Below are 22544 nucleotides of genomic sequence, written 5' to 3' on the forward strand. Positions count from 1 at the left end.
GAATTGTGGGGCCTTGTTTCTCCACTCCTGTGGTGCACAGGAGAATAGTCTTCTGACCCCTCCTTGTTCCCAGGGTTGGCAGAGTATTCCCCCCCACTGCCCTACTTGGGTAGAGGTCTTCAGGATGCTCTTTCTGGGCCTCAGTTAATTTGTTTTTTCATCAAATTTCATCAAATTGAACCAACAGGTCCCTTGGAAGGTAGTATTTCTGTGGATCTAATTCCCTGACTCTCCCCTCATAGGAGACTTCCTTGTCAGAGACATCAGCCTTAATGTTTGGGTATCTATACAGGGACGCCCGTCCATCCATTTCTGGGGGGCGCTGACCTGTCAGTTCCATCATGCTTGGTCTATTAAATTCTGATGGCCTCATGGTTTCCGGCCCATGTGAACCGGCAGCCATGAAGTCAGCAGTGCACAACGTGTTAAATGGATTTGAGTCCCTTAGTACAGAGGTCCTTATACCATGATCAGGGGTTGCCCTGCCCCTCTCTACCTGTTCAGGGTCCCTCCAGTTAGGATTAAATCTAGCACCCTCTTTCTCCAACCTTGCTAGTTCCTCCTTCTCAGCCCCTACATCTTGATAATAAGCAAAGATCTTAGCCTTTTGCTCAGCTATCAAGGCTTTACTGGCCTCTATGACCCGCCTCTATGACCCGCTCTATGACCCGCTCTTGAGCTACCTGCTGGCGGAGCCCCTCTTTTTCCTCACAGGGGCCTTGTTGTCTCTCTGCGCTTCCTGTATGGTTTGGGAAAAATTAGACAATTTCTGTTGCAGGGGACTCACCGCCTGAGCTTGTGCATCTTTGGTTTGGGTGTTCTCTTCCAGAGCACATTCTACCCATCTGGTGTGCTCCAGTAGATTCCCATGCTCTGTTTGGAGTTCATTTAGTTTCTGGAGGGCTAACTCCAATCACCCTGTAATTCTATAAATTGCTTACTTCCTGGCCTAGGTCATCTTTCTCCTGATTTAGGGTGCCCCTCTGTTTAGGCAGGTCATCCCTTTTGGTTCTTGGTATTTAGTTTTTGCCGTTCTTGATCGAAGTTTGTCTGGAGGTGAAGCTCTCTATCTATTAATTTGTTACTCTCCTCTTGCAATTTGTCAACCTGTTTTTGTAAAGCGATTACTTGCTCTGAACAGGCTTTGTTATATTTTATTTGTTTTAATTTCAGTTGGCCCTCCTCCAGAGAGTCAACCTTTTCCTGACACTCTATTTTTACTGCTTCTAGTTGGGCCTCTATGTCTACATTATTCTGCTGTTGGAGAGCTAAGTTCTATTTTAATTTTATGATGTCATTTCCAGCTTCTCCCTCTAACTCTTGGCTCTTTTGTAATTTTTGTTCTGCTAAATTTAGATCAGTCTGAATTTTATTTAATAGTTCAGATTGATTCTGTGCAAGAGTAATATTTTCTTCATGCTTTTCCTGCATCATTCCAATGTGGAGATACATGTAGGCCGCGATTCTAACAATTTTGATTTGATCCTCTTTAATTTTTGGGGTCATATATAGCTCACTCAATGCTTTGTGTAATAGGCCACCATCCTGCCACATATCAAGGTTCATGGCAGTGACCTGTTGTGTTATTTCTTGTAGCCAGACTTTATCATCCTGTTCTGGCCATTCATCTCTGACAAATAGCTTGTGCAGAAGGTGCTCCCTAGCCATATTGATTTCTACTGTGGTCATTTTGGACAGGTTCTTTCTTTATTAATGTATTTATTTGTGTAAGGGTAACCTGTATTCTATTGCTTTCTGTCTATTTTAGGGTTGACTTAGCTTTAGTTTTCTAGACACAGGCCTGGTACTTAGAGTATTTGTTTTTTGGGTGACCCTTGTACAGTGTAAACCAGTATTCCAACCAGACAAAGTATCACTACCTTGCAGGTTAGTCTGTTGTGTTAGACTGCCACGGGTGAAATCCAAACTCAAATCCCGGCTAACGAGCCCCCAAATTTGTTAAGGATTTCAATCAGGTAACACACATCTTGGTCTCCGCCTAGTATCTAGCGCACAACTGAGATGCTTTTCTCCTTATTTTATGCAGATTCAATTTTAGATGGTACACAACTTGTATCACACCTCCTTTTCAAAAAACCAAGGTCACAATGTACCCTGAACCAGGCTGGTTGGTGAAATATAATATTTATTTATTTATTTTAAAATTCAAAAGAAATCATACAATGTTTAATATGGGGCAGCAATCACCAATGGGATGATAATTACAACGAGAGTGTAAGCAATGCACTTGGTTTAACCTTCTAGTGAAACATATACAAAACACCAGGGAACAGGAGCACTTTTTGATTTAGGAAATATAGCACCCAAATTAGGACTTCCCCCTGCAATGTTCCCTCAACCCACAAATAATAAGGTAATCAGGAATAAGAGGCAGGAAACGGAATGAGTGGAAATTTTAGAAAAGATTGCAGCCAAATGACACTTGTAAAAGTTGCATTTCTTTTCTATTCCCGCTTTAAATTACCCATACATTTTAAGGTACTCTGATTTGGAGTGCAGTTTCTGGGTTGGGGATAGATATATATCACAGGGACATTCTAGAGTTGAAAATAGGCTCTAGCTATGAAACTGGTTGAGTTATGCAAGATATAAAAAGGTGCGCTTTGAGTAAAATGAGCCGTGAAATAGGAAAGGAAATCAGTTGTGACAAGAACAGTTCTACTTTAAACTAGAGTATTCAGACTAGACCACCAAAGATGGACACAGTAAGATCCAAGGTTGATTCGCGAATTCAACCCTGTCACCCCAGCGTTCAACCCTGGCGGAAACCAGTCCGATAATACGAAATAGGACTAATGGTTTAGGATTAGACAAGACAAAATGGAAAAGAGACGGTGCTAGCACTTTAGGAAGTCACGGGCAGGGTGCACAGATAATTCTAAGAATTTTAACAAGTTATCAGTATAAGGATAGGATGGCTTAGAGAGTGGGATAAGGACAAAGGCAAGACAAAATAGGTTATGGGTTTTAATTTGGTAGGGATTATACTCACAGTCCACTTTTAGTTTTGGGATTTTTGGACCGTCAACAGGTACTGGTCACTACACTGCTGCGCGCCTAGCAAAAGAAAACAGCTGGGCCGTTCTGGTCACCGGATGGCAAGAACAGCGGAATGGCAATTCTGGTCACTGGATGGCACAGGTACTGCTGGATGCAGTCAGTGGGCAGCAGTTAGTGGGCAGCAATTAGTGGTATCAGGATACTTCCCAAAGAATACCACAGCTTTCTCCCTTTGGTTATTTAGGATTTTAGAATTGAGACCTTGCTGGAAGGGTCAGCAATGCTTATGCCTAGTAATTGGAATCTGGACTAAGCATGATGAATGGAGCAGGAACGCTGGCGCAGGAAAATCAGGAAGAGTGTCTGTGTAGAGTCTTGTCAGGGACTCTTATTTATAATGCATTGTGACATCATCAAAGTATATGGCTGGGCAGGCTTAACTAAGCACACCTCTAACCGACTGAATTGGTCTGGGGTGCTAGTCCCCAACCCGCTCTCAATTGGTTGGATTTCAAGGCAGAATGTCACATTTATGATGTGAGTTTTACAATGTTCAAACACCTCCCACAGTTACCTTAGCTAGATTTTGCCATGAATAGTACATTAATACAGTTGAAGTCTCTTCGCATCTTACATAAACAGGTTACATATTTTATGCAGCACATTCCACTCCAACTCTGAAATCTGTGAGACATTGTAATGCCCTTGTAATACTTTTTGGTAATTTTGAGTATGAAAGATTTGGCCCCGTGGATTAGCATAAGGGAGGTAAGTATTAAAATCTGCAATGGGATCATGGATACTTTTCTTATAATCCCCTATTCTTTGCCATTTCTGTACCCAAGGTGTCAGTGAATTCTTCAATGTCTCAAATTATACCCCACAAAATCACTTTTAAACTGCGAAATATTTACATTTTTACAAAGTCTTTCTGAAGAGATAAACATATTTACATTTTTATTAATCAATAGTCTTTGGAAAAAAATGGCAGCCCTTTGTCCGTCACTGGACCATTTTTTTTCTTCAGCTGCCACCAACTGTCATTTCCTCCAGAGCTAGGTGGGGGTTTCCCAGCTTGATTGAAGGTTTATTGCCCCTTCCGCACTTCACACTTTCTTGTCCTGGCAGTTCCATTGTCAGGGGGTTCAGCCCAGACCAGATTCTGTCCAACCTAGTAATTATCACTGGGGTGTTAGTATCTTCTGAGAGTTTATGGTGGTTCCCTTTCTTTGGGGGAAGCCTTAGCACTGCCAACTGAAATAACCTGTTTTTGAGAGCTTGCAAAACCCAGCCCAGGCGGTTTAAAACCTTTATTTTCTTATATTTCGTCCTGGATTAAAGCAAGCCTGTGGAATAAAATTGCCCATGTGTGTATTTTCACCAGCAACCAACCCCTTCACATGGCTAGGTAATGGCAGGCTTTCATTCAACAGTTGTAATTTTTAAAACAGGCATTTTTCTCCCTTAGTTTGCAAAGCCCATTTTTTTTTACAAGTGTGGTGCAAGCTGGCATTTCTTTTTACATTCAGTTTTGCATCTTCATCAGATTCCCACATTGTTTTGCAGCCATAGTTATTTTCTTGTATGCCAGCATTTGGTTTGAAGCACAGATGCATTGAAATTGACATGGACAAGATAGCTGGAGTTCCTTGTAACTACTGATCTTTAATACTTTGTGAAGAAAATGAATGTGTTTCCCTGTGCAGTAAAAAGTGAAGTTCCTTGGTTGATTTTTCAGAGTTGGTTTGACAGGGCCTATCAATTAGAAATCATGCTTTGTTTGGCTGAAGCACAATGGACTATACTGGGCATGTTAATAACTACTGTTATTAATAAGGCTGGGCCTTATTAATAACAGTAGTTTAAGGAAGAGCAGACGAAAAAAGCGTCAGCATCATTATTTTAAAGGTGAAAATGTTTCCTTTTTACTGGGGATTTTGGGCTGACAGTAAAGCAACGCTGCTTTTTCACTTTATTCCATTTGTATATTTCAGAACACACTGGCACGCTCCCTCAGTGTGTCCCCTTGTTCCATCCTGCCCAATGTGTGCTTGGCAAGACGATGCAGCCATCTTTTTGTTGCTGCAAAATGCAGTTTGAGGCCATGGAGCTCACAGAAGCCAGCACAGCTATTTTGCTGTTTCTGCTGAAATGCAGCTTTGTGATGTGGGGAAGCACAGCTGAGTTGGGTCAATATATCCCACACTAGGCAAATGTCCACGTGTTCTAAAAGACCCTGCACTAACACCATCCTGCCCTCGTCAGTTTTAGTGTGGGTGACCTCAAAGGGTACTGTGGGGGCTATCCATATTATAACCCCCCCCCGGGCATAGGCCGAATACACCCAAATATTCTCCCCCTCCATTTATTGGCTAATAGGGCTTACTTTTCTGCCTTAAGGTGTGTTTCCTATAGTAAGGCTATATCCACCTAGCTCCGTAGTAGATAAGAATACATTATATTCCTTTTTACATAAGCATTTAACCCTCTCACATGCTGTGTGAGTACGTTTACAGTTCCAGCCATGAGTTCACATCTCTTTGAACCCGTCGCTCGGCGTCTGTATTCAGCACAACCGTAGCCTCCCCTTGCTCCCCATGCAGTTACCCCATTGCAATTACAGTGCTACTATATTCCTGTATCAAACATGCTGGCAAGACCCCATCCCCTGTCCACCCCTTCCAACTCCCACCCCCCGTAACATCCACAACTATTTCAACATAACTGAACTGCCCAGCCTCGTTTCTTCCGCTCAGGCGTATCCGCTTCTCGCCTTTTCCTCCTGTAGTCATACTGGAGGCTAGTGCACAGTGGGTGGACACCCTAAACCAGTGCCCTACAAAGGAAAAAACTTCGAGGGTGCAGCGGCAGCAGCCGTGTTTTCAGTCTCTTCCTGTGTTGTAGAATCTGACCAACAATAATCCCTGCCACGAGGTAGATATGTAAGCGTCCCAGGCCTACTCAGAGGAGATCTAGGGCCTGATTCATGGAACATTTTCCTATCTGTAGCCCATAGCTCCTCAGCTGTTCCTAGGCACTGGTTGAGTTGAATTTTCCCCACACCTCGCTTGGTCTCCCGTTCCGTCTCCATCGCTGTGTCCAATTTTCTCTCTGTCCATCTATGCCTGCACCTCCTCTGGGACCTCCAAGAACCAGGACTTATTCTTGTGTATGACCTTAAGGCGTGCCGGGTAGGTCAGTATATATTTCAAACCTGACGTTCGAAGTCTGGCTTTTGTCACAAAAAACTGTGCCCAGCTCTTTTGGACTTGATAAGTGTAGAGTGGATAGATTGCCAAGTCTGCCAATGCCCGCTTCAATTCTCCCCCTTGTCTGGAATAGACCAATATTTTCTCCCTCGCCTTGTAATTCAGAATCTTAGCGATAATTGCTCTAGGGGGTGCGCAAGCAGGAGGGCACCTCAACAGGACACGGAAACCTTACACAGCCCTCTCAATCTTGAAGCCCTGTGTAAGGTTTCCGTGTCCAATCTCCTGGAGTAGCATGTTTTCAACGTATGCTCTGGCGTCAACGCCTTCTTCCCCTTCGGGAAGGCCCACAATGCATATGTTGTTTCTCCGGGCTCTCCCCTCTGCCTCTTCAACCCTGTTTTCAAGCAGGCTGACCTTCCGCTGTAGCACGTGGATATCTGCATGTGTTTCCCGGAGCGCTTCTGCATTCCCCTTAACTTGGGTCTCCAGGGTGTTAGTGCGTTCCACACGTCCTGGCGCAGTGTTCCAACATCTATTTGTATCGCTGCGATCTGCGCCCCCAGAAAAGTCTTCAAGTCTGCTATCACTTGGGTATGCATCTCCATGGTCTCTCCCCCTTTCGCCTGCGCTGATGCCATGCTTTTTTCCTGATCATGCTGCATGTTCTTGGCAAAGTTGTACAGAGTAGGTTTACGTGCCTTCTTCTTGGGTTGCTTGGGAGGCTTCCAGTCAATATAGTCCACCAATGGCTAGCCGCAAGTTTTGTGCACCCTAAGTACCTCTGGGATGAACTTGAGCAGAATTCTGTGGGTGAGCAAAGGCTCTTTAATAGTACAGGCTAGTCTTACTTAGTATGCTTTTGGGGGTGACCTCATCCTCCCTGGGGCCAATGGTGCCCTTCTCACCCTGGTGCTGCCAGGTCCCTCGCCAGTAGCAATCTCACAAGTTAGCCAGTCGCTAGAGAGCATATGCAGTGATTGCGCCTCTCAAGCTGTTATCCGCCAGTTGTGTGCGGGGGTTCCAGCGCAGCATGCCGCAATACCAAGGGATTATGAGTAGTTCCTCTTATGTCGCCGCGCAAACCAGGTTCCTTTGTTCATGCAGTGTCTCCTCCGCTGCAATCTATGTCCCGGGCCTTCCAGGAGGGTTATGCATTGTAGGGCTCACCCGGCCACCCTACATGCCTATGATGCTTCCAGGCATGCAAAATGACTCTTGGACCCTGGAATATTGTAGTAGGTGAGCTTGGCATGCGCTCAACGCAGTAGTCCACAGCTGCATGGACTACTGTCCAAGTGCCGGCTAATGGTTACACAATGTGCCTCCGGGAGTCAGTATCAGGGATTCCAACACCATTGTAGCCTTCTATTGTCACTTTGCGGCCCGGCACAGCCCCGGGAGACAGTATCAGGGGTTACGACCGTAATTGTAGCCTTCAATAATCCCTGCGCGGCCTGGGCCAGCCCAGAGCTGCAGCTTCCCCACTCCTGCTGTGGCTGAGGAGCAGGCTCTGTGGGAGGAGGGGCTGCGTGTCTATTGTCCATTTGCTGTCTGTGCTCACAGCCCCTCTCCCAAGGTTCCAGGCTCCTTACATTGCAATCCCCTATGTCTGGGCTCTCCAGGACACGAGCACTCCTCCTCCACTTTGGGCAGTCCTCTGCAGTCCGCCTCGGTACCCGCAGCCTTTGCCCGCTCCTCGGTTCTCAGTCCCTCTTTCTAGGGCTCTTCTCAGCTGCTCAGCCTCCCCCTCACTAGCTCGATGCGAACCGCATCCCGATTGCCATTTTGGATTTTCGGACACTAGCAACAGTCCCTCTCGTCCGCGCCCCGTCCCGGGCTACAGGCACAGGCTCTGCTTGCTTTTCCTCACACTTGGCTCTTCAGGATGGTTCTGCAACAATTTCTCACAGTTCTAGGCCAAATTAGTAAATCTTAGCTTACACATTTTTTGGATCTTGTAGGATCTTGCAGGAGCAGTCTTTGGAGTCAACCAGTACTGCTAGCCACACACCCTCCAATGAATACTTGTGATAAAACTGCTCCTAACCCTGTGAGAGAGGCATCAGTTTGTAGCATAAATTCTTTGGAAAAGACTACTACTTTTAGGATTGGGTTCTGGCACAAGGTTGCTTTTAGGTTGTTGTAACATGCATCGGCTTCATCATTCCAATAAATCTTCTGGGGTTTAGCATTTCTTAACTTGCCTGTTAATCTGGCTGTTCTAGCTGAAAAATGTGGGTTAAACCTAGGGTAATAACCAAGCAGTCCTAAGAATGCCCTAAGGTCTCTCTTGGGCGTGGGGAATCTAGGACGGCTTTCACTTGTTCTTGTTGGGGCTGGACGCTGCCATTCCCTACAAAGAAGCCTAGGTATTTCACAGCAAATTAAGCCAGTTAACATTAGGATGGATTAGCAGTTATGACAGCGTCTCTGAGGGTTCTCATAATAGTAAAAAGATGGAATAGATGGTCTTCCCAAGTTTTACTATGAAGGACTATGTCTTCAATTTAGGCCCCACAGAAATCAGAGTAGGGTTGCAGTATCCTGTCCATAAGTCATTGGAAAGTGGCTGGGGCCCCATGCAGTCCAAAAGGGAGGACTTTGAATTGGAATAGTCCCATTCGTGTCAAGAAAGCTGTCTTTTCCTTATCAGGTCCATGTACTGGGACCTGCCAATATCCCTTGCTTAAATCTAGGGTTGACAGGAAGGTGGCATTTCCAAGTTTATCTATTAACTCATCGATGCATGGGATAGGCATCGAAGACGTAGATGGTGTTAACCTGCCTGTAATCTATGCAAAACCTCCTAGAATTATCGGGCTTTGTTACCAACACAATAGGGGAGGACCATGGACTCGTAGAGTGCTCTATAATGTTGTCCTTCAGCAATTTTTTTAACTTCCTTAACCACTATTTGTTTTTGTGCTTCTGGGAGTCTATATGGTTTCAAATGGACCACTTATCAATCAATCAATCACCTACTTATATAGCGCACCCTTCAACAAAGGCATCATGGCGCTCAGAATCAGGACACCCCAGGAGAAGTGGGAAAAACAACAAGGAGACTGAGAGGACAAACCGATCCTTACCAGAAGAGAAACCATTTGAGGTTCTGTTTAAAAGGGAGAAAGTCCATGGAGCTTCTTAAATGGACAGGCAGAGAATTCCAAAGTTTGGGCCCAGCAACCGAGAAGGCTCGGCCACCCAGACGCTCCCTCCTGTATTTAGGTATCTGCAGCAGTGTTGCGTTCTAGGATCTCAGGGACAGGGCTGGGGTATATCTGTGCAGTTTCTCCTGAATGGCCAAACAACCGTTGCCATTCAGGGCCCGGTGCATAATACAAAGGGCTTTGAATATGACCCTGGCTTTGATCGGCAGCCAGTTGAGGGATTGACGAGCCCTCATTACTCCTGCTCCAACTGAAATATGTGTGACCAGGCGCACTGCTTCATTTGGCAGCACCTGCAAGCACTGGATAAGAAAGGTTGGTTGTGCCAGATATATGGCATTACAGTAATCAATACTTCCATTTACGGATGTTGCCACTATCTGGGGGGGAAATTTACCAGGAACAAAAGGGAGGACTTTCTTCAACTGTTTAAGTTTAACGAACCCTGATCAACATACTGTATTCACCATGGCCCCCCATCGACAGCAAGTCCGGTATCTTGACACCCAAATTACGGACTGTTTTGCTGGTTCTGGCAAGGGGCCAACCGACGATAGCCAGAAGTCATTGGTCCATCCCTTGGCCGCCTCTAGCGGACCAGTGTTCAGGACCTGAGTTTTCCTGCCATTCAACTTGAGCCAGTTTTCCTCAATCCAGGCCCGGACAGATTCCAGACACTTTTTTAGTCTTCCGCTCACCTCTACCTGTTTCAGGTCCAGTCAGAACAGAATTGTGGTGTCACCTGCATAAGAGAAGACCCTGAAACTAAAACGAGTGAATGAGAGCCATCAAAGGGTGAATATACAAGTTAAAAAGCAGAGGGGACAAAGCTGAACCCTGTGGAACCCCACAAGCAACCGCAACATGGGAATTAACGATACGGGTAAAGAGAGACTGTTTGGGAACGTGAACCGAGAAAGGTACAGAACCAGTCCAATACTGCACCGGAGAAACCTACCTCCTCTAGTCTAGCTATCAAAATCTCATGATCAATCGAGTCGAAGGAGGCCGACAGGTGCAACAGAATGAGGCCTGCCGTGCCGCCCTCATCTCTGATCAAGGTGAGCTCATCCAGTACAGCTTCTAGGACTGATTCAGTTCCCATCAGGGGGTGGAAGCCCATCTGACAACTATCCAGGATGTTTTTTCCATCCAGAAACGTCCTTAGTTGAGGAGTCACCACTGCTTCCAGCACCTTCATGAGGAAGGCTAGAAGTGAAATGGGCTGGTAGTTTGCCAAGACTGAGGCCTCTAGGGTAGGCTATTTCAGTAACGGTATGACCAGGACCTCTTTTAGTTTAGGGGGAACTTGGCCCCAGATCAGGGATGAATTAACCGCTTTGTATAGCGTGTCATGAAAATCTGCTGGTGCCAATTTAAGCAAATACAATGGAAAGGCATCAAGAGTAGATGCAGATTCTAGCCCTGCTACCGTCTTCTTCATTTCCTCCTTATTCGTTAAGGCAAAAGCAGCAAAACACGCAGTCATTTTTGCTTCTCTAAGCGGTATCAAGGTCTTGCTTTCTGGGATCCCAAGATTACTATCTTTAACATTCCCCTTGTCTGTGATGCCTCTCCTGATTTCTTCAATTTTACTGATGAAGAAACCTGAGAGATCATCACATAGCGTTTGTGAACTAACTGACTCTATATTACTACTCGGTTTTGTCAGATATTTGATTATTTCAAATCGTTTTTGGGGCATTCACTGCCATTTGAATGGAGTCGGCAAAGAAAAGAGATTTATCCACTTTCAAGGCCTTGTGGTAGGCAGTGCGTTGCTGTTTATAGCCTTCACAGAATTGGGCATCATAGGGTTTTCTCCATTTACGCTCTGCTTGTCGAGTCGCTAGACGTAGCATACAAAGCGCTGGTGTGTTCCAAGGGGCACAGCGCTGTGATGTTTTTGCCATCAGCTGCAGTGGCGCCAATTCGTCTGCCACTGCGTGCATTGAGCTGGCCAGCCAAGCTATATCTAACACTATGGGGCCCACCAAATGGGGGTCCTTAGCCTGCTGCTGAACAATTTTAGCGAAAGCCGGAGCAGGATCAACTCTTGCCCAATTACATTTCAAAGTTGATATATTGTGGTTAGCAGATTCTTTCGGTGATCCAGTCGTTTTAATCATAAATGAGACAACATGATGATCTGACCACGTGAGAGGATGGCTTGGGTAGACATTCAAAAGCAAAGGGGAAGTAAATATAACATCCAGGGTATGGCCTTAAATGAGTAGGGCCCATGACTTGTTGTAGTAGTTGCAACTGCTTCATGGCTCTAAGGAAAACCTTGTTCATATTAACAGGGCCCTCCTCTGCCCATAAATTACAATCTCCTAGAACAATTACGTTCTTGTTCTGCAGTGCCAGATTAGATGCGTCATTCAGGAAAGCTCTCGTAAATGTGGCAAGATTTCCCGAGGGCGGGCGATATCCTAATACAAGGTGAAACATCCACGCCACATTCACAATGATTCTAACTACTAGGTATTCTATCTCTGCCTCCAGCAAACTGGGCAGCAGTAAACATTCATATTGTGAGTTATAAATCAAAGCCACCCCTCCACCTGGATGCTTGGCACCTCAGTCTACCTTGAGTATAGCATAACCAGGTGGTAGAGTCTGTATGGCATCCGGACCCGCGGATTGAAAAAAACAAGTTTCTGTGAAAAACACGAGGTTGGGGCAATGATCTTCCAACAGGGAGAATATTCATTTCCAGTCTATGTGTCACCAAGGAGCATGCATTGATCCAACATGCATGCACAGAAGTAGAAGCCCCAACAACCGCTGGATATGTTTCCTGCATGTCTAGCCCACCGGCAGGAAATACTGTTTGGGTTGGTGCTAAAGCAAGTATCTAGCTGTGGTTCGCACCCTTACTGTCATTATGTCCTGCCCAGAGCACAGATTCAGTGCTGACGAGCGCAGACTGGCCGGACTTTGGCCTGACTTCAGGCTGCACTCAATGGATGTGCTCCCGGCGTGGTCACTTAAGTAGGTATGCCATGAAATTGTATAGACCAACCCCTCAGGAGGCTGGAGTTGGTGAATGTAAGAAATAAAAGACAGCTTGGAGATGTAGTCCATGCAGACTTGGAACCGCAAAAGTGATGTACAATGAAACAAAATGTATCCAAAGAAGTTTTTCAGAAGTTTCATTAGTCAACGATGGCGTCCAGTCAGCCACCCGGCGCAATAGCACCTGAAAGGAAAGCAAAATTATGTGTTTTTTAAAAACCAGACAGAATGGAAAGTAGGGAGTAAAAACAAAGCAACAAACCCACACACTCCGGTGTGTATCCGCTGTGTCACGGTGTGTGTCGCCTTCAAGAGAACCGGACTAATAAGCCGTAGAAGTTACCAACCCATCCGGAAGCTGGAATTGGTGAATGGAAGTGATGAAAGACTTGCAGACTTGAAACCTCGAAAAGCGGTGTACAAGGAACCAAAATATATCCAAGGAAGTTCTTAAACAAAGTAAATTGTGGGAATAAAAATGATTGTAATGGTTTCATTAGTCAACCACGGCGTCCAGTCAGCCGCCCGGCACAGTAACACCTGAAAGGAAAGTAAAATGCTGAGATGGAATGGAAAATAGGGAGTTAAAACAAAACAACAAACCCACACACTGCGGTGTGTCTCCACTATGTCGTGGTGTGTGCCGCCTTCAGGGGAACCGGGCTAATATACCCTAGAAGTGACCAACCCCTCAGGAGGCTGGAGTTGGTCAATGGAAGCGAGGAAAGACTTATGTGCACCAAAGCGTGCCTGTGTAAGAAATAAAAGACAGCTGGGAGAGGTTGCCCTCTGGCTCAGCACCGGTCTCCCCAAGTCCAGGCAGACTTGGAACCGCAAAACTCCCTTTGGAGTTCTGATATAATGATAAGGATCATGTACTCTTCCTGGCTTCTCACAGAAAACATAGGCGAATGCCATAATAAGGTTGTTCAAATGTTCTTTTTTCTGTTTAGATAGTTCTTGGGGCATTCCCCATCTCCTCGGGTACCAAACAAGAAAATATAGAGGAGGTGGCGGCGGAAGGATTTTCTTTGCACTTCTTTAGGAGATTTACGTGGTAGAGAAGTCGGTCTTTTACTTTCTATCAGGTTGTGCTATTTTATAGGTACAGGTTCCCATTTGCTCTAGCACCTCATAGGGCCCATGCCACTTTGAGACAAGTTTATTTTCAGAGGTAGGTAAAAGGACTAAAACCTTCTGACTTACTGAAAAATATCTTAAATTCACCTTCTTGTCATAGGTGGACTTCTGTTGGTCTTGACCTTTCTCCATGTGAATATGGACTAGACTCCCGACGAGTTTCATGTGCTCTCGTCATCCGGTAGCTGTCTGTGAGAGGGGAATGGATGCCTCTTCTTTCTCTTCCCAGGTCTCCCAGAGCATGTCTAAGACATCTCTTGGTCCTCTACCGTAGAGTAACTCAAAAGGGAGAATCTGGTGGATGCTTGAGGGATCTTTCTTACTGCAAATAAGGCCCATGGGATCATGCAACCCCAGTCCTTCTCATCCTCATATACCAATTTTCTCAAAATCACTTTAAGGGTTTTGTTAAATCTCTCTACCAATCCGTCCATTTGGAGGTGGTAAACTGAGGTTCTTAAGGTGGCTATGTGTAGAAATTCCTTCACTTCACCTATAAGCTTATTCATGAAATTGGATCCCTGATCCATCAGAATTTCCTTGCGGAAACCAACCCTAGAAAAGAATGGTAGTAGGTGTTTTAAAATGCGCTGGGTTGTGTTGTTCCGGATGGGGAAAGCTTCTGGGTACCGGGTAGCACAATCAATGATTACAAGAACATATTTATTACCCAGTCTAGAAGTTTGCAACGGTCCAATGATATCCATCCCAATTCGGGAGAAAGGAACATCTATTATCGGTAATGCCTTTAGAGAGGCAGGTAAGAGAATATGTCAGCTGATTTACTGGCATATTTCACATGTCTGAATGAAGTTCTTTATGTCAGCTTGGATACCTGGCCAGTATAATTTCTCACTATTGTGAGCTTGGGTTTCAGACTGTCCTAAATGTCCCCCTGTCAAATGAGAGTGTGCAATCTCTACCGCAATCTTGCGATGGGTTTTGGGTATAACTAACCGAGTTTTACTTAGGACTTCTCGGGAGGTTTCCCTTCTAGAAAACAATGCCTGTTTCAGAAAGAAGAAGATACTCCCTTTTTCCTGTCCTTCTTCCTCTGCACTCACTTGCAAGAAAGCCTCTGCGGACTGTGGTTGTCTCCGTAATGGCCTCCGTGTGAAGCCCGCATTTAAACTCATATAAGTGTGGATCTCCGGCAATAAGTGAGCAGATAATGCCTCCTGCAGGGATCGGAAGGTATTGGCCACTCGCTGGGTGATTCTGAGTCTTTACCGTGGTCTCCTTCACTCTGACCGTAACCGATGAAGCTGCACCTGCTCTCACTGGGAATCCAAGATGGCGGGCGGACCTTCAGGAGACGGGAGTTAAAGCACTCCAGCAGCGGAACATAGATCCCCTGAGCCACTTCACCGCAGACCCGGCTATCCATTTAGCAACTTGGTGCTAATGCTTGCAGCCTTCAACGTTTGTTGGCGACCTTCACTCAGGTGACCCCAGGTGACCGCAATGCCGTCGGAACTCCTCCCTCCGCAGGGCCAGGTGCCCTGCCCTTGTCTCGCCCTCCAGCAACACGGACGGTGGGCGGCAGTCGGCCCTCTCTCTGCCCACAGAGCCAAGGAACATTCAGAAGATCTGTCGCTCGGGATGAGGTGGTAAGGCCGCCCCCATAAAACCTCATCTCCACATGTGGGAGAGGCGAGGAAGCCTCAGAACGAACATACGGTCCCCATAAGTGCTCACAGATAAAGATCAATGCTGCACACACAGTAGGAGCCCCTGAATGCTTACCCCCAACATGTCCCAAAAAACGCTGCATTCTAACATGAGGGACCAGAGGAGTGAACCCAACTGCCTCCACGGAACCTCATCCCCATACACTGGAACGGCGCAGAAGCTGCGGAGCGACCATATGGGCCCCATGAATACTCACGGACACAACTTGACGCCGCATACATGGTGAGAGCCCTTGAAAGTGGCTGCCCAATAAATTCTACAACCTAATTTGGGGAATCTGAGAACCAAGCCCAGCTGCCTCTCACCCCACAGCCCCCTCTCTCAGCTATCACTTTGTGGAGGGGACCTACAAGCCTTACTGAAACAGCTCTCTTTGCTCTTGGACTAGGGGTGGGCCGTTGATCCATTGACATAGACCCGTCTCTACCAATTGAGACAAGTATACCTCCTACCTACGAATACTTTGTGGCCGGGGCTCGTAACACCACCAAGGAGGCACTTCTCAGGACTCTGGGCTATTAGAGCATAATAGCACAGACCCACCTCCCCAAATCCGTGAAGTTCTCTATACCCTTCATCCACCACACCTTGGAAAGGGGCCATCAAAGGGGCCATCAAAGCACTTCTGAAACCTGCCAAAGATGTCAAAACATATCAAAACCCCCAAAAGTGCGGATATCTCTACGATGCTGCTCCCACCAGATAAAGGAAAGAAACCTGAATCCTCCAGACCTGTTCCACCAACATCTCCAGACAATATCAACCAGCTAGCTACCAAAAGTGACATCCAGGCCTTTATGTCAGACATTATGTCAGAATTTCGATCCTGCATGTCGGAACTTACAACCAGGCTGGAACAAACTGACCAAAGATTTCTGGATGTCGAGCAGAGAATGGGGGAGGTGGAGAACCTAGCCCAGGAACATGCATCGTGAAATTCAACATAAAATACAAGCCCTAATAAAAATTAACTTTTGGAACATAAACTGAAGAACCTAGAAAATAGGGCCCACCGGAACAATCTACGTATACGTGGGGTGCCCTCCTCAGTCCCAGATCGAAGCCTACCGGAATATGTGGGGGACCTATTCCAATCGCTTCTTCCAAATCTTGAAAAATCTCAACTCGTATTGGACCGCACCTACAGATTATGCCATCGCCGAGGAATGGACACAGACTGCCCCCCAGATGTTATCACTCAGGTCTACTTTTTCACGACCAAAGAAGCCATCATGGAGGTAAGCCGAACATAGGACGAGCTGTTGTTTTAGGGGTCCCCCTGCAGATCTTTCAAGACCTAGCCCTTGCAACGATACATAAATGGAGAGCCCTGAGGCCATTGACGCTGTTTCTTTGTGATCAACATGCCAAGTATCAGTGGCTATTCCCAACTGCACTTCAATCCACTTACAAAGGGGTCGCCGAACAATTGGGCACTTAGAGGATGCCAAAATGATCCTGCATCCTACCTCACCCAAACACTGAGTAGGTCCCTCCTCCACCACTCCTGGTGGGGCTGCAGATGGTCTCTCCCAGAAGCCGAGACAAGGGGCCTGGACGAAGGTCTAGAAGGGCCGGAGATTCAAATGGGGCATCAGCAGAGTCGAGTGGTCCTGAGGCAGGAGGCATACAAGCATGCAAGCCCTAACACCAAGTCCGACTGGCAGTCCCCGAGGGTGGACTTACAGATTCTGCAACAAACCGGAACACACGATGGCTCATTCTCTGAACAGGCTTCACACGGTTAATGCCAGACCCTGAGGTGAATGGCACCTGTAAACCCTTGAAGTGGTATGATGGCAACTCTGTTACCGATTGTTGGGGGCACCGTTGACAAAAAATGTTTGGTGCCCTTTAAGTTTGTTGTTATTGCTTCAAGTTTGAAGCCTAAGTAAAATTTTCGGTTGCGCCACCGAAGCAGAACAAAAGATGACATGAATGGTGACTGATCTGCACTTGCCCCCCTCCCCCACCCTGCCCACAAGACACAGGCACGTCAGAAGAACCCCCACCACACCAGAAAGTTAACTTTATTTCATTGAACGCAAAAGTGGTTGGTGATCTTTCTGCAGGAGACACACTTGCTGCCAATTGGCTTTGCGTGTCTTCACCACAGGCAATTCCCCCATCAATATATGGCTTCCAGTGGGGCTAAAAGAGGGGGGGCAGAGACCTATTTTAGAGCTCTTGAAACACCATGCTGCCCTGAAGGACGATGCTCGGCAGTCAAAGGCTTCATATATGGCCAACTCTACTCACTTGTTTCGGTTTATGCCCCTAACGACGGACAGGAATCGTTCTACGCAGCGCTAGGGCATATATTGCTCCCGTTCGTCGAAGGCCAAATAATCGTATGGGGAGATTTCAATGGGGTCCCAGATCCCCTATGGGACAAATCACATCCACCATCCCCCAGAGACTTTAAAATTACTACTGGTCTCCTCCACTTCTTTTCGCACACTGGGGATGGTGGACGCCTGGAGGGTCCTCCACCAAGGCGTAAAAGGACTTCTCCTTCTCATACGTGCACCGGACGTCCTCACAGATAAACCTCCTGCTAACCTCCCCACAGACTCTCACTTTTGTGCACAATGTAACAATAAATTTGACGGTACACTCAGACCACGCCCCAGTCAAATTAACCTTGCGGGCGCATAACCCAGATCCGCTCCCTCAACGCCACTGGAACCTATATGACCCACTCCTCAATTACATGCCTCTGAGGGACTCCATAGCCAAAGCAATCCGGAACTATATTCAGGAGAACCCAGCTGAAGATACCTCTGCAGCTAATACCTGGGACGCGATGTAGGCAGTGGTTAGGGGAGAACTGATTGCCCATGGAGCGGCGTACCACAAGCAGAAGCGGCAGGTCTGCATGAAACTGGAGGAGGAGATCCGAAACGCAGAAGCCTGCCACAAACAAAAAGGCTGGTCGCCCAAAACCTATTGAGCACTGCAAATAGCTCGGAAAACACTGGAGGCTCACTACCCAGCCGAGACAGCACACACACTGGCCAAAACTAAACAAATTTGCTATGCCAAAAACAACAAGGCAAATAAACTTCTAGTGGACAAGTTAGCTAAGGCGAGAAGAAGAAATACCACCATAGGCCTGTAGTACTCACAGGGCCACATTCACTACGAAGAACGCGTAAAACTTAAGCTAGCCGCTGCCTACATCTCTGAAACCATGACAGCATTGCCTCACCACCGAATGCCACAAGTAGACTACCTTCGAGACGCCATTCTTCCGCAGCTCGTGGAAACAGACAAGGAAGAACTGGATGCTCCCATCACAGGTGAGGAAGTAGAAGAGGCTATTAAATCCCTGAAACTTAGGGCCCTGGGCCCACATGGCTTTCGAACGCGGTTTTACAAAGTGTTCCGCCCACAATTAACTGCCCTGCTGACAGCTCTCTTTTATTCCTTTGATACCTTGGGCTCAGTCAGCCCCTCCATGCAGGAATCTATAACTGTTCTGCTGCATAAACCCGGTAAAGACCCGAGGGATGACTGTTCATACAGACCTATCTCTTTGTTGAACATCGATGCTATCATTTATTCAAAAATACTAGCTAACCTTCTGGCAAAGATCCTCCTTAAATTAATCGATGCAGACCAGGCGGGATTTATATGAAATAGATCAATTGGGGACAATATCCAAAGGGCTGTCAATTTGATAGACATAGTGACCCAAGACTCCCATAAATTAGCCCTCGACAAGGTGGACTGGTCCTTCCTACAACTCGCATTAGAAGCCTTCCACTTTGGTCCCAGCTTCCGTAACATGGTCCTAGCCAACTACCACACCCCCAAAACCATGCTCCGGGTTAACCATAATCTATCAGGCCCCATTCCCTTTTCCTGTGGCACCAGACAAGGCTGCCTCCTGTCCCCGTTCCTATTTGCTCTGGTAATGAAGCCATTCGCTCATCAAATTCGAAAAGACCCGAATATCAAAGGACTGCCGATAGGCACCTCGCAACATAATGTCTCGCTTTATGCAGACAATGTGCTACTGTCATTAACGGAAATCCGTCCCTCTCTGTCATCTTCCCGTAAAGAACTACACAGATTTGGGGAGGTTGCAGGGTTTGCCATCAATTTTGGGAAATCAGCAGCTCTGGGGATAGGACTGAATTCTGGCGAATTAGAGTGCCTCAGACCACTGTGCCCGATTCAGTGGAAATCCCTCAGGATCCAACACCTGGCCCATCCAAAAGATGTATTTCCACTAAACTTCCCTCCTCTCTTTAAAGAGCTAGAACAAGACCTCGAGCGATGGTCTTCGCAAGAAATATCTCTTATTGGGCGAATTACAGCCTGTAAAATGAACCTTCTCCCACGGTTCCTATATGCCTATGCCTATGCCTCCCTACCCACTACAGTCCCTGTGCCTTCTCTCCTGCAGGTACAGAGGAAAATGCTTAGATTCACATGGAGAGGTAAGAAATCAAGGGTATCCAAAAGAGTTATGATGGGCAACTCTCGCTTGGGTGGTCTGGGGGTCCCTAACCCTTGAAAATACCATATGGCAACTCAACTGGCACATTTCCGAGCATGGTGCTCACTGGATAGCCCCCCCCCCGAAATGGGTCGAACTAGAGCAGTCGCGACTCCCACTCCCTCTTCGCTCTCACCCTGAGTATTTGGGACGGGCACTGAGGTCCAAGAGGAATGTCCACATTCACCGGTCTTTCATAACCCAGCCTTCTCCCCAGGGCTTCACCCATCAAATTTTAAGAACTGGGCAGCAGGAGGGCTGGAATCCTCGGGGGAGCTGTCTGAAAATGGCCCACCTCGCACCTTTCAGGAATGTAAACTGTCTTTCCAATTAGCTTAAACTGACAGATTCACTTATGAACAGCTCCAACATTGATGCTCTTACCCCTCAGTCTGACAAGAAGCCACACAAAATCCCAGCCCTCTTGATCTTAACCTGCAGGAGCTACCGACGAAGGTCTGGATCTGCAAGCTTTACAATCTCTTATATGATGTCCTCCTCTCCTCCAGACCCACATACATGTTACAGTGGTAAACGGAACTTGGTCACTCATTAGATGACCAGTTCTGGGTGGACATATGGATTAGAGCCCACTCATCTTTCTTTTGCATTACCAACCGTGAATGCGCCTACAAACTGCTCCTTCATTGGTACTACTTCCCAACACGCCTTCACCAGTTCAACTGAGCCCTCAGCCCCCTAGGAAATCACCCAAGTGACAGTTCCCAATGAACCTGAAGTTATCTTACTGGGTTCCCCCGGCACCAGGGTCCTATCCCAGGTACGGGAAGACTGCCAAACTTCTTACGCAAATGCTACTAGCTTCGGAATTTACAACAGCTCAGACGTGGAAGTCCACTGAAGGCCCCTCCATGATCATGTGGTGGATTAAACTATGGGACATTTTGGTGGTGTAAAAAGGTCACTGCAACTAAGGCAGGCCTCCTACATCAGTTGACTGACATTTGGACCCCCATATCGAGTATGAACAAAATTTCCCAGCACACACTCACAAGCCCCGGGATAGCTCGCTTGGCCCTACGCAAGGCTATGAAGCGGGAACCCCAGGACCCCACCTGAAACTGCCAAGGGGACATTTTACCGGGGAAGCAGGGAGAGTGGAGGAACAATTGGGAGTACGGGGAGCTTTGTTGTATAAGCCAATCGGTCATTAGAATGTGTCATATCATGTGATGATGCATGCTTTGCCTTTCTTAACTGTTTCAAAAATAAACACGTTATAAAAAAAAGAAATAATTTCGCTGGGTGAAGGTTAGATCGGTAAGAATGGTAGGGTTCTTCATCCCTTTTTGCCTCAGGGATATGTGTCTCCTCGGCCTCTCCAAAGCCTAAGCTACCTCTCTCAGTTTCCTCTGGTTCACCTTCTTCCTTAAAACAACGTGGAAATAGAGCCTTTTCAAGAATTCCCTGTGCAATTTTGTCCCCATGGTGTATTTCAAACAAGGTTTCGCCATGGTTGTGTAAGAGGACCTTTATGTCTCCCTGGAAGTCTGGATCTATAACGTCTACTAGGACATCTAGGCCAAACCTCCAAGCCATGCCAGAATTTGGGACTAATCTTATATAACAACCCGCAGGGGGTATTAAGACTAAGGCCCTCATTCCGAGTTTGGAGGCAAGTAACGTCCCTTATCAGCATGGCGTAAATAGCGTGTCCGTGCTTGCACCAGTCCACTAATAGAGGACTATTACGACTTCGCGGGCACGAGCTTTGCACCATGCCGGTAAGATACCTAGCGCCATGCCGCAAAAGGCTCCCAAAAAGCCCTTACCGGCATCAAGCTAAGCGCAGATAACACTACCGACATAGTTCAATGCGTTATTAGCGGTGACCGTAAATAGCAGTGACTGTAATTAGCGGACACCGCTATTTAAGGTCATCGCTAATAAGCGGAACCAGAAATAGCGTCATCGCACAGGAATGGGAAGGAGCACGGCAGCCATCTTTAAAAACACAATCCATTGCCATCCTCAGCACACAGGACCCCTGGGACACTGCTGATCGTCAGAAAATGTCCTCCTACAAGACAAGAATGCCGAAGGCCCTGAAGAAGGGATCAGCAACATGAGGAGAGTGGCAGTGCTACGTAAAAGAGAGATCTGGGCACTTGTTGCCCAGAAGGTTAGTGCAGTGGGCAACACACCCCACAAAGTGAAAGACTGCCGTAAGCGATGGGACGACCTGCGCCTAAGGGTGCGCAACATATTATCTGTCAATCGCAGCCAGGCCATGGAAACTGGAGGAGGACCTAGTTCACCCATAAAGCTCACCCCATGGGAGGACACATGCGCAAGCATGATTGGGATGGAATCCATCGAAGGCGTAGGCGGGATGAAGTGTGGCACCACTACATCTGGCGATGGAGGTGAGTGTCCAAAATAAACACTGCTATGCCAAATCTGATGAAAGTCAATGCTAATGTCAGTACAAAGAGTCACACCATGGTTAGCCACACACACACACACACACACACACACACACTCACTCACTCACTCACTCACTCACTCACTCACTCACTCTCTCTCTCTCTCCCTGTGAAGTCGGCTGAAGCATCAGAGACACATGCTGATGCCTGCTGCAAGGCAATATCGTACATGACACATACCACACAAAGTAGGAAATTCCACGAGGCACACAGCGGGCATGACCAAAATAGTATGCATGTCAGACAGCACTGTTCCTGGCCAACATGAGTGACGCCGACATATGCCTGCATTAACCACACATTTATGAAATGACGTGCCCTTCCCAACACAAAT

Source organism: Ambystoma mexicanum, chromosome 2p (assembly GCF_040938575.1).
Source record: "Ambystoma mexicanum isolate Mex_15411 chromosome 2p, UKY_AmexF1_1, whole genome shotgun sequence".
Taxonomy (NCBI): Eukaryota; Metazoa; Chordata; class Amphibia; order Caudata; family Ambystomatidae; genus Ambystoma; species Ambystoma mexicanum.